At 39.3% G+C, this 12703-nt stretch overlaps 1 long non-coding RNA gene across 1 annotated transcript; it reads right to left on the reverse strand.

Moving 5' to 3' along the window:
- Window positions 1-355: 355 nt before the first annotated feature.
- Window positions 356-12440, reverse strand: LOC107566208 (uncharacterized). The gene is made up of 3 exons (XR_001606485.1): window positions 12369-12440; window positions 7172-7176; window positions 356-367 (listed from the first exon to the last, which is right to left on the reverse strand). It is a non-coding gene; the product is annotated as an uncharacterized lncRNA (long non-coding RNA).
- Window positions 12441-12703: the final 263 nt, after the last annotated feature.

A 12703-nucleotide genomic window follows, 5' to 3' on the forward strand; every position in this document is an offset into this window, starting at 1 on the left:
CGCGTTTTTCTGGAACGTAGAGAAAGGGGAAGGACAGAGAAAGTCCTGAGGTCAATGGAGGTTGCAATAAGTCATGCGGTGTAGACCTGCTATTCTTCTTGCTCGGACATGGAGCTATTAATGTCACTTTCTGCTTATCAGATTATCGATTTATGCGTTAAACGGTCATGGGGTCCAGGAGTGTCTGTCGCTGGAACATTTCCAGATACAGCGTTCTTTGTTCTGTTGTTTATTAGATTTTTATTTATGTTGAAGCCAGTCACGAGACAACACTGAAGTTCTGTTGCTTAAATGAGTCCAGATGCAGGGGTCAGTTATCGCTGTCTCAGTGCTTGCAGACCCAGGAGGTGGTTTTGTGAATCACACTCTTCCTGTGTTTCTTGCAATGATAAGTCGAGCAGGATAAGAACTATTTGAGACAATTGGTGCCTGAGCTGACCATGGTTCAGTTTTTTACGACTCGCACTTGAGAGGAGACTCCTTAGCTTCTGCTTAAGGAATGTGCTGTTCTGTTCAAAGGAGATCCTACATATGTGATCGTGAAATGAATCATACTATTTGTACCATATTTTAGGTAAAACTGCACCAATACTCCAGACCAGCAATAAACATGCAAATGGGGCATAAACAGAGACAAAGAAAGGTTCTCCCGCTCAAAATTCATGTGTCACGAATCCTGTCCATGGACTTCCGTTCAATCACCACCAGGGGTCACCCTTTCATTACATAGACTCTCGCACAACACAAACCGTTGCATGTCATCCCGGACTACATATCCCATCAGCCATTGCACTGATTGCACACAGCACTGATTGCACACAGCTGTCATCAATCACACATTCACTATATAACACTCACTCAAACAACCATTCTCTGCCGAGTATTGTTTAGCCTGTACCCTGTTCCGAGTCTTCCTCAGCTCCACCTGTACTGCCGGCTCCACCCTGGCTCTCTGCTCCGCAGGCTCTGCCTCAGTCCCTGGTCTCTCCTATCGTTGGATCTGGCCCTTCATCCCTCCCCCTGTTCCGCCTCCACTCCACCGCCCACCTGGATCATATAATGTTCGGAGCATCTAGAAGCCGCTCCTTGGGGGGGGGGGGGGGGGGAAGGTAATAACTCTTGCCCAGGGCTCTGCCAAGTATTGTTTAGCCTGTACCCTGTTCTGAGTCTCTGTGTTTCCTGGCCTTGCCTTGCCTTCTTGTTTTTGACCTTGAACTGTTTATTGGATTGCTCTTCTGTCTCGCCCTGTTGGATTCTGTTTGCCGTCGACTGACCCTCGCTAGTTTACCGGATTGCCCTTGCCTTGTCTTCTCCATACCAGTTTGCCATTGTCTGACCCATGCCTGTTTCTGACCACGCCTGTGAATAAAGCTTGTACATGGATCCGCACGTCTCACGTCTTGTCTTCCCCGTAACATCATGCCTCTGATTGGCCATCCCACCCAAAAGGTGGGTGTGGATAGGAACTTTCAAAAGTCATTAGCTCAGACTAATCTTGGCTCAAATCTTTCTTCTTGAAATGAACACTATCCAAGACTCCTCAAAACTCTCCTTCTTGAGTTTGATTTTCCGGCAAATTTTATCTTCAAGTAATTTTGTTGATCCGCTGTGGACTTTCCTATCTCCAGAAGAACCAGGAAAACCTCCAGCTCACTTCTAAAAGAACTCATCAAGAACCTCCGTTGTCTACCGCATCAGGATTCTTGTTCAGCAACGAAGCCAATGCAAGTAACCGTTTACAACTATTTAGATGCGTGTTTAAGTTTGAGCCCCTTTTAAGGTGATTTTTGATTCTTTGATGATTCTCATTAGGTTGTGGTTAATTGATGTGAAATACTGCCATTATTTTGCTCTTCTCTCTCTCTTCCTTTTCTTCATTCTGTATATATGTGTTTTGCTTAGTCTTGTTGTATGTTAGCTGTAGTTTCATAGTTTCATTTCCTTATATTCGCAATTAATTGCCTCTGTGTGCTGCTCACGATTTGGGGTCACTGAATGTTGAATCTTGCTATCTTGCTACTTAGTGCTAGTACTGCTAGTTTTGACAATATGGGACCTTTAAAGCACAGCTCTGTTTTGACATCGACTTGACAGATAGTTTGTTCTGTCCATTGCTACAGTTATCTTATCACCGTCAATCGCAGATCAATTTGGTGGATTCACTCACATAATTTTTTACACTCGCGTTTGTCATTCCTGAAACTGTATACATGGACGGTTTGGTTCTCTTAAAAACTGTATTTTTTCGGAAGTATGTAGAGATACCGAGCAAAGGGCGCTTCCCTTAAGGTGTAACTGACCAAGCTCGCTCACGCGAAAACTCCTGATATAATCAATAACTAACTACACAATGAATATCTTATTTACATCGTGTATGCTTTCTTTTTGTCTTGTGATAATAGGAAGATCTGTGAGCGTGTAGAATTAGGTAAACTTGCGAAAACAAAAATTAGACCAGAGCGGATTTTGACTAACCTACAGTAAACACCTGTGATTGGCCACTGCTTTCAACAGAGATGCCTGTGATTGGCTACAATACTCAACGCTGCAAAACACGTTTTAAATAGAAACTTTTGGTTTTGTAATTCGAAACCAGAGCACACACACAAATACACACAGGAGCGTTTGAAAGCGGGTGACTTCGAGCGGGTAAAGAATTGAGTTGGTACTACTGGCACTGTAAAAAGCCTCTCTCCCCTCCTAAACAATTTTAAAAACTCAGCGGACCCATTTTGAATTCAAAACGGCGAATTTCGCCGAAAGGTGACAAGTTTGCATCCCTGATTACAAGAGATTTGTGCAGTGGAAATGGGTAGAACAGTTCAAGAATGGAACCTGCAACCATGTCGGTGGTAAAGGGGTATAGGAGCATGTGACCGCCTGTGTGAGTTTTGTCGACAGCCAGAGAAGGCACTAAATTTGACAGACACAGTCATTTTGAAATTCTCTATGCAGGAAAAACACTGCCTTAAATGAAATGCATTTAATATTTGGTCCCACTTTATAGTAAGTTTCCCTAATAGCGGTGTACATAGTATGTAACCACAGTGTAAGTACACATTGGTACATAGTATCTACAGCTGTACTATTTCTTTAACTACACACGTAACAACCCTCCGAATGGTTTGTGTAAGTACAAATGTGTAACAGGACATGTACAACTAAATTTTTTAACAACAATATGTATAAGAGTAATTGGAACCATCTGATCCAGGGGGTGGAGATGGGTAGGTTTAGGGGTGGAAATGGGATCCAGGTGGTGGAGATGGGTAGGTTTAGGGATATGTAAAGTGGGAGGAGTTGGATCTCGAGTTGGAGTAGTTTGTTACTACAGTTGTTTGAGTTGGAGTACCATACAAGTACATACAACTGTACTTGCATGGTAACTCCTCAGGAACTGTCCACTTAATATAAAGTGTAACATTCTGGACACCAACCACAATTTATATGTAAAGCCTAACTTACTGGCCGCTGCTGTGTAACATCAGAGTAAGTACATAATAAATCTAATATAAAGTGTAACACTTTCTTTACCAAAAAGTGCTGTTAGTCCTGTTACACATTTGTACTTTCATTACCAAAAAGTGTTGTTACCAATATCCTGTTACACATTTGTACTTACACATACCATTCAGTGGGTTGTTACCTATGTGTAGTTACACAAACATTAGAGCTGTAAATACTATGTACCAGTGTGTACTTACACTGTGGTTACATACTATGTACACTTCTGAGTCTCTGTGTTTCCTGGCCTTGCCTTGCCTTCTTGTTTTTGACCTTGAACTGTTTATTGGATTGCTCTTCTGTCTCGCCCTGTTGGATTCTGTTTGCCGTCGACTGACCCTCGCTAGTTTACCGGATTGCCCTTGCCTTGTCTTCTCCATACCAGTTTGCCATTGTCTGACCCATGCCTGTTTCTGACCACGCCTGTGAATAAAGCTTGTACATGGATCCGCACGTCTCACGTCTTGTCTTCCCCGTAACATCATGCCTCTGATTGGCCATCCCACCCAAAAGGTGGGTGTGGATAGGAACTTTCAAAAGTCATTAGCTCAGACTAATCTTGGCTCAAATCTTTCTTCTTGAAATGAACACTATCCAAGACTCCTCAAAACTCTCCTTCTTGAGTTTGATTTTCCGGCAAATTTTATCTTCAAGTAATTTTGTTGATCCGCTGTGGACTTTCCTATCTCCAGAAGAACCAGGAAAACCTCCAGCTCACTTCTAAAAGAACTCATCAAGAACCTCCGTTGTCTACCGCATCAGGATTCTTGTTCAGCAACGAAGCCAATGCAAGTAACCGTTTACAACTATTTAGATGCGTGTTTAAGTTTGAGCCCCTTTTAAGGTGATTTTTGATTCTTTGATGATTCTCATTAGGTTGTGGTTAATTGATGTGAAATACTGCCATTTTGCTCTTCTCTCTCTCTTCCTTTTCTTCATTCTGTATATATGTGTTTTGCTTAGTCTTGTTGTATGTTAGCTGTAGTTTCATTTATTAAATCCCTTATATTCGCAATTAATTGCCTCTGTGTGCTGCTCACGATTTGGGGTCACTGAATGTTGAATCTTGCTACATGCTAAATTACTGCTAGTACTGCTAGTTTTGACAATATGGGACCTTTAAAGCACAGCTCTGTTTTGACATCGACTTGACAGATAGTTTGTTCTGTCCATTGCTACAGTTATCTTATCACCGTCAATCGCAGATCAATTTGGTGGATTCACTCACATAATTTTTTACACTCGCGTTTGTCATTCCTGAAACTGTATACATGGACGGTTTGGTTCTCTTAAAAACTGTATTTTTTCGGAAGTATGTAGAGATACCGAGCAAAGGGCGCTTCCCTTAAGGTGTAACTGACCAAGCTCGCTCACGCGAAAACTCCTGATATAATCAATAACTAACTACACAATGAATATCTTATTTACATCGTGTATGCTTTCTTTTTGTCTTGTGATAATAGGAAGATCTGTGAGCGTGTAGAATTAGGTAAACTTGCGAAAACAAAAATTAGACCAGAGCGGATTTTGACTAACCTACAGTAAACACCTGTGATTGGCCACTGCTTTCAACAGAGATGCCTGTGATTGGCTACAATACTCAACGCTGCAAAACACGTTTTAAATAGAAACTTTTGGTTTTGTAATTCGAAACCAGAGCACACACACAAATACACACAGGAGCGTTTGAAAGCGGGTGACTTCGAGCGGGTAAAGAATTGAGTTGGTACTACTGGCACTGTAAAAAGCCTCTCTCCCCTCCTAAACAATTTTAAAAACTCAGCGGACCCATTTTGAATTCAAAACGGCGAATTTCGCCGAAAGGTGACAAGTTTGCATCCCTGATTACAAGAGATTTGTGCAGTGGAAATGGGTAGAACAGTTCAAGAATGGAACCTGCAACCATGTCGGTGGTAAAGGGGTATAGGAGCATGTGACCGCCTGTGTGAGTTTTGTCGACAGCCAGAGAAGGCACTAAATTTGACAGACACAGTCATTTTGAAATTCTCTATGCAGGAAAAACACTGCCTTAAATGAAATGCATTTAATATTTGGTCCCACTTTATAGTAAGTTTCCCTAATAGCGGTGTACATAGTATGTAACCACAGTGTAAGTACACATTGGTACATAGTATCTACAGCTGTACTATTTCTTTAACTACACACGTAACAACCCTCCGAATGGTTTGTGTAAGTACAAATGTGTAACAGGACATGTACAACTAAATTTTTTAACAACAATATGTATAAGAGTAATTGGAACCATCTGATCCAGGGGGTGGAGATGGGTAGGTTTAGGGGTGGAAATGGGATCCAGGTGGTGGAGATGGGTAGGTTTAGGGATATGTAAAGTGGGAGGAGTTGGATCTCGAGTTGGAGTAGTTTGTTACTACAGTTGTTTCAGTTGGAGTACCATACAAGTACATACAACTGTACTTGCATGGTAACTCCTCAGGAACTGTCCACTTAATATAAAGTGTAACATTCTGGACACCAACCACAATTTATATGTAAAGCCTAACTTACTGGCCGCTGCTGTGTAACATCAGAGTAAGTACATAATAAATCTAATATAAAGTGTAACACTTTCTTTACCAAAAAGTGCTGTTAGTCCTGTTACACATTTGTACTTTCATTACCAAAAAGTGTTGTTACCAATATCCTGTTACACATTTGTACTTACACATACCATTCAGTGGGTTGTTACCTATGTGTAGTTACACAAACATTAGAGCTGTAAATACTATGTACCAGTGTGTACTTACACTGTGGTTACATACTATGTACACATCTAGTTACTATGTAAGTACTGAGGTATTAGGGACACAATATAAAGTGGGACCTAATATTTTAAGTAGAATTGTTTCTTCAAATTCAGATAAAATGTCAGAACCAACAGCCTTGTGCAGTGCTACAACATATAACATGGATGTGCTTCAGGTGATCCTTGAAAGAGTCCCAGCTCTAGGTCCTTTCTAATGCTGTCCCCTCCTCTCTCTCCCACTTGTGCGCTCTCTGTACTGTCCTGTATAAATAAAAACGAAAACACCAAAAATACATACTCAAAATATAATTTTTTTATATTGTGAAATATCTTTTACTGAAAACTGAATACAAAATAAAGCACGTACAATATTTTCACTTACAGTTCAATAACAGTGGGGTTGGAAACAAAGTGCACAACACTATTCATTAAACACTTATTTGACGTATTCAGACGAAAGTTTACAATATTAACCAATTATTCACAAGCAGTTTTTCAGAGACCCCAGTTACACTGTAGTAATCAGAGACCTAACTACAGACTAAGTACATAATAAAAATGTACTTAATTTGATTTGACTTGTTTTACTAAATATATGCTGTATAGTGTATTTAGTAAAACAAGTAAAATCAAATTAAGTACATTTTTATTAAATTAAGTAAAATACCTATCACAAAAGGTCAATGAATCTCTACCAGAAGCGACAGTGCAATGTAGCAGATGAACAATTCCTTACCAAATTGCCAATAAGCTGGATCCTTGATGACTCTACAAGGGGAAAGAAGAAATGGTTTACTGAAAAGTTCTTAAAAAGCATAATTTAGTTTTATATCATTCCTTTAAACAATCTTAATTTATTTAAATATTACAGACATTTGCCATTATATGATATTTAGAAAACACGTCATCTTTGAGATGTTATTATACGATTAAAAATGTAAACCCTGCATGGCATTCACATCAGAAAAATGTGAATCTCTAAAAGACAAACATTAACACATACACTGTAAAAAAATTAAAGCCATTTCAACTAATTATTATTTAGTAACAAGTTCCATTGTTATGTTCATTCAATTTCTGTCTTCAAAGTGTTGCCTGTATTGTTATTTTTTAGTTGGCTCAACCTTTACTGAATAGTTTATAGTCCATGCAACTAAAATTATTTAATTGGTCAAACATTTAGAAAACTACAGCAAATTGTGTCAATTAAAATGTAACCATTCACTCCATGTGTTTCCTATGTTACCTCAACTAAGATTTATTATTTGGGCATCATAACAAATTGCTGTGGAACTAGTTATTATATTTTATATTGAGTTTAAGAAAAGTATTACCTGGTGTCTATCAATCACTAAAACACACACATTACAACACATAATAGCCTTTATTTAATAACAATCTGCATTTATAACATTTGTCATACAAACTAAACATGCAGGCTTAAAGGGATAGTTCACCCAAAAATGAAAATTTGCTGTTAATTGACTCACCCTCAAGCCATCCAAGATGTAGTAAACTTTTTTTTTCTTCTTCAATTGAACAGTAAAGGAATTTTTTAGGTGAAAACATTGTCTTTGAAAACATTGCAATTCATAAATTGCATGTCTCTGGCTGCCGGGTTTTGAGAGTCAAATAAACATATACAGACAAGACCAAATTACCAAATGCTCCTGAGGACACATTGAGGCCTTATAAAGCTAAAAAAATCAAAAACCGGCAGCCACAGACGTGCAATGTATGAATTGACAAGGATCACCGTTTCAGATAAAAACAAACATTTACAAATGTTACTACTATTCTACTACACGGCAAAATCACTGGTGTAGAATTTTCAGGGACGGTGTAAAATTAACAGTGTTGACATTGTTTTAACACTACATGGTGATAAAATAACACTGCTGTTGTTATTTGTAAGACAGTGTCAGTGTGAAATTTAAGTGTATTTTCAAATTTCAGCCAAAGTGGCGTAAAAACCCACGCCTCCACTTAACGCTAGGCCACCAGTCTGTGTCCGCCATTTTCTTTTACTTGAAGCCGAAGCCAAAGAAAAAGCAGGTAAATCAGATTCTCACACGATATAGCTAAATTAAATTGTTATTTTTATATCTACGGAGCCTTTTGATTGGCTACCTCAGTAATTCAGATCATGGACGTGGTTTAAACTAGGGCACTAACATTAATTACGTGTCCGTAATTTACCTAAAATGAAGGAGCGTATTAATAAATCGTGAATTCATAAAACAAATTCCTAAATCGCGGCCACGACATTTAGGTTTCCCCCTCTAACGTCACATTGCGCCTTTTACACGTTAAAAACCACACAGTTGGTCATGAGCAAAACACGCAAGTTAATGTTTGTAACTGTACAAACGCTGAGTTGTATAAAAAGATAAAATATCAAGGACAGGAGGAGAATTTACAGGGGATAAAAACTATTGAAAGAATTAAGGCCTAATAGGCGGATGAAGCCGTGACGCACTCTAAATGCTCACCTGATGAGAAGAGTGCACGCCATGTGAAAGTGAAAAGTGAAAGTGATGTGACATGTGGCCAAGTATGGTGACCCATACTAGGAATTAGTGCTCTGCATTTAACCCATCCAAAGTGCACACACACAGCAGTGAACACACACACACACACCGTGAACACACATCCGGAGCAGTGGGCAGCCATTTATGCTGCGGCGCCCGGGAGCAGTTGGGGGTTCGGTGCCTTGCTCAAGGGCACCTCAGTCGTGGTATTGAAGGTGGGAGAGAGCGCTGTACATTCACTCCCCCCACCTACAATCCCTGCTGGTAACCTTTGGGTTACGAGTCCGACTCTCTAACCATTAGGCCACGACTTCCCCGACGTCCCCTGTCAAACGTTGTTCTATAGATGTGGCGCACTGCGCAACCAATTTCAGAATGTTTCAGCTAGTCGCTTGGTGAGTGTACGGGCTTAAAATCTACCCTCGTCGAACACTGTTTAAGGTGTTTATTTGACCGTGTAAGTTGCCGTTTTATTAAATATTGTCTGTGGAAGAACGTATAAACACGCTGCATAATGCTAGATTAACAAAAGTTCTATTTCGAGGGGTGCTGCAGGCCTGGCTTTTTTATTGACGTAAACATGAGAAATATCACCAAAACAACACTTTATCAGGACAAAAACGTCACTCCGTTTAATCATTTATAAGCGAAACTTGCTTGGTTGGTTTAAAAATTTAATTTTAGGAGTTAGCGTTAGATGTAACGTTAGCGGTGTTTGTGTGTGTTTTAGTTTTTTATATTGGTGTCATCTAGATCAGTGTTTCCCAACCTTTTTTTAGTCGCGGCACCCTTTGGAAATTAACAAATTTGTGGCACACTACAAAATTAATTTTGTCACAATATTTTAATTTCTAACTTCGATATGATAATTTGAAAAGTTTAGATATTCAGTACAACAGGGAAGAACTGCAGAATATAATGTCATACAGATATTTTTAATATTATAAAAAGAAATGTGTTCATCAATGGTGGCAATCAGTAGGCTAATTTCTAATGAAGAGACCAATTTATATGACAGATTTTAATGTAGGCTTTTATTCATATGTAAACATTGTGAGATAGCTAGTTATAATGGTAATTAAACAAAGTTTTGCGCATTTTTGATTTTACAGCTGGGTAATTTTGTTGCAGTAGCACGAGATAGCTTGATTTAAAACTTTCAATTGAATAAAAAAAATGACAAGGAGGCTATGCAGTTAATAATAAAATAAGAACAAATAAAGAAATTACTAATGATAGCACAAATAAAAAATAATGATAGGCCTGCAAATTAAATAAATTGCTTTTTAGTTTTTCGGGTAGGTCTAACACACAGTAGGGCTATTAAGAGATTTTTTTTTTTTTTTTACCAATTATCCAAATAATGTTTAATCCTAGAAAGCTATTATTATCAGAGGACACGTGAGCATAACGGTTAGCAGATCAATGAATGAGAGGGCAGTGTTACCAGAGTTGCCCGTTTACCACACCTTGTTACAGCACAGTAAGGCTATTGCAAACAGAAACAATACTGTACTACATCGATGTTTCCTGTCAGCTCGATGTTTGAGTGGACTTTGCTGTTCCGATGAGCATGAACGGTATATGAGTGGAGCGCTCACATAGAGCGGGATAATACGCAGAGCGTCACACCACGTGAAAGTGAAACCTGAGCTGTGAACTAATTTTCGGCAGCCGAAATTTCAGTGCGTCTGTAATTATTGGCGACATCAGAAATGGATATTATATAATAGCTGCTTTTTTGAACATTTTAGCAATTTAAAAATATTAAAAAATGATTTTTTTACGCGGCACCCCTGCTCTCGACAGGCGGCAACCCGTTTGTGAAACACTGATCTAGATGACAAAACACCTAAGATATGTGCTAGCTTGGTTAAAAAAAAAGTACACAGATTGTCTGTGATTATCCTAATAGTGAGAGTGTTTCATTCTGAACAAATGCTGGTTCAAGTGGAGTGTAAAGGTAACCCGAAATGGATCCGAATACCAGTGAAAAATGACTGTTTTGACTTCTGTGAATTCATTAAAGAAGGTACGTTTTTCACATTTAGAGTAATTTTAAGTTCATTATGACAGTGTTATTCACTTTGAAATCAATGATTCTTATTCATATTAAAAAGTATCAGTCATAATATATCTACAATTTTTTGTATTAGATATTCAGTGTATTTTAAATAAACTTAATCCCAAATAATATTCTGATCACACTAAAGTGGTTTTATTCAATTTTTTTAGCATATAGTAATGCTAAGTCTTTGTATCTTTCGATACATTTGACTTTAATTCTATCCTACTGATCTGTATAGTTATTTATTTTATTGTATTAGATTTATTTTATTTATTTATTACTTGCATTTGAAAATAATTCCAAGCAATTAAAATGTTGTCATTTCAGTATGTTTGAACATGAAATCGAATTGTATTTGTTTCTACCTCTAAGCTTCAGCAAAGTTCAACTTGCCGCATAGAGCCAATGTGGTTCTTAAAGGGGTCATATGATGCGATTTCAAGTTTTCCTTTCTCTTTGCAGTGTTACAAGCTGATTGTGCATAGATAAGATCCCTGAAGTTGCAAAGACTAAAGTCTCAAAACCAAAGAGATATTCTTTATCAAAGTTAAGACTCTGCCACGCCCCCGTAAAACAGCTCGTTCTAACACGCCCCCACATATCTACCTCACTATGTGGAAATATTAGCATAATGCCTGAAATCCGCGTCCCCTCTGTCTCGAGTCCAGAATACGGTTGACCGAATAAGTTGGTTCCCCATCTACGAGGCGCAGCGGGGGGAGAACCGGGGCTGGCGGATTAATGGGTGAATGAAAAACGGGCTTCAATTTAGAGACATGAAAGACGGAATGAATTCTCCGGTACACCGGAGGAAGTTTGAGATGGACTGCCACTGGGCTAAGAATCTTAGTGACAGTAAATGGGCCAATACATTTTGGTGCTAGTCTATTACAAACAGGGCGGAGAGGAATATTTTTGGAAGAAAGCCACACTTTTTGACCAACGACGTAGACGGGGGGCTTCGACCGGTGGCGATCGGCCTGAGCCTTAGTGCGCGCTCCCACCCAGAGGAGAGTCTCACGGGCTCTTCTCCAAGTGTGACGCCACCTCTGGACGAAGGCGTGAGCAGAGGGGACCGCGACTTCGGATTCCAGGTCAGGAAAAATGGGTGGCTGGTAACCTAAACTACACTCAAATGGCGAGAGGCCCGTAGACGACACTGGTAACGAGTTATGAGCGTACTCAGCCCATGAGAGTTGCTGGCTCCAGGAGGTGGGATTCTGTGCCACCAAACATCGTAACACTCTCTCAAGGTCCTGGTTGGCCCGCTCAGTCTGGCCGTTGCTCTGAGGATGGAAACCAGAGAACAGACTGACACTCGCCCCCAGTAACTTACAAAATTCTCCCCAAAATTTGGGGGAGTAGACGGGCGCTCGGAAGAATCAAATATTCGAGATAAGGCGTCGGGTTTGATGTCCGAGCCTGCCTAGAATTAAGACGTTTAGCGGATCTAATATACTCCGTTCGCTGAATCCATAGGTTGATCAGATCGTTCTGTCACGGGTACAAAAGGAGGATTCAATTGCAAATGTGAAATATAACAGTTTATTAGGAAAAGGTTCCAACCAGACCAAAGGCAAGAGTTAAACTTTCAGCACATATCAAATGCACGAGTCAATCAAATTATTTATTATACTGAGATTTATCTCAGATGGAATCTGCAGACTTTTTTGGCATTGTCTGCACATTTTCTTCTAGAAAAATCTGCAGAATTCTGTGGAAGGAATGTAAACCTTGTCAAATGTGTAAAGCTTAGAATACTGTTATTGGTAGCTGTAAGTATCATAAAATAAGTATAAATATTTTATAGTTTGGGTAGTGCATTGTGTGTAGTGG

The sequence above is a fragment of the Sinocyclocheilus grahami genome, unplaced genomic scaffold, assembly GCF_001515645.1.
Source record: "Sinocyclocheilus grahami isolate Dianchi unplaced genomic scaffold, SAMN03320097.WGS_v1.1 scaffold1058.1, whole genome shotgun sequence".
NCBI lineage: Eukaryota > Metazoa > Chordata > Actinopteri > Cypriniformes > Cyprinidae > Sinocyclocheilus > Sinocyclocheilus grahami.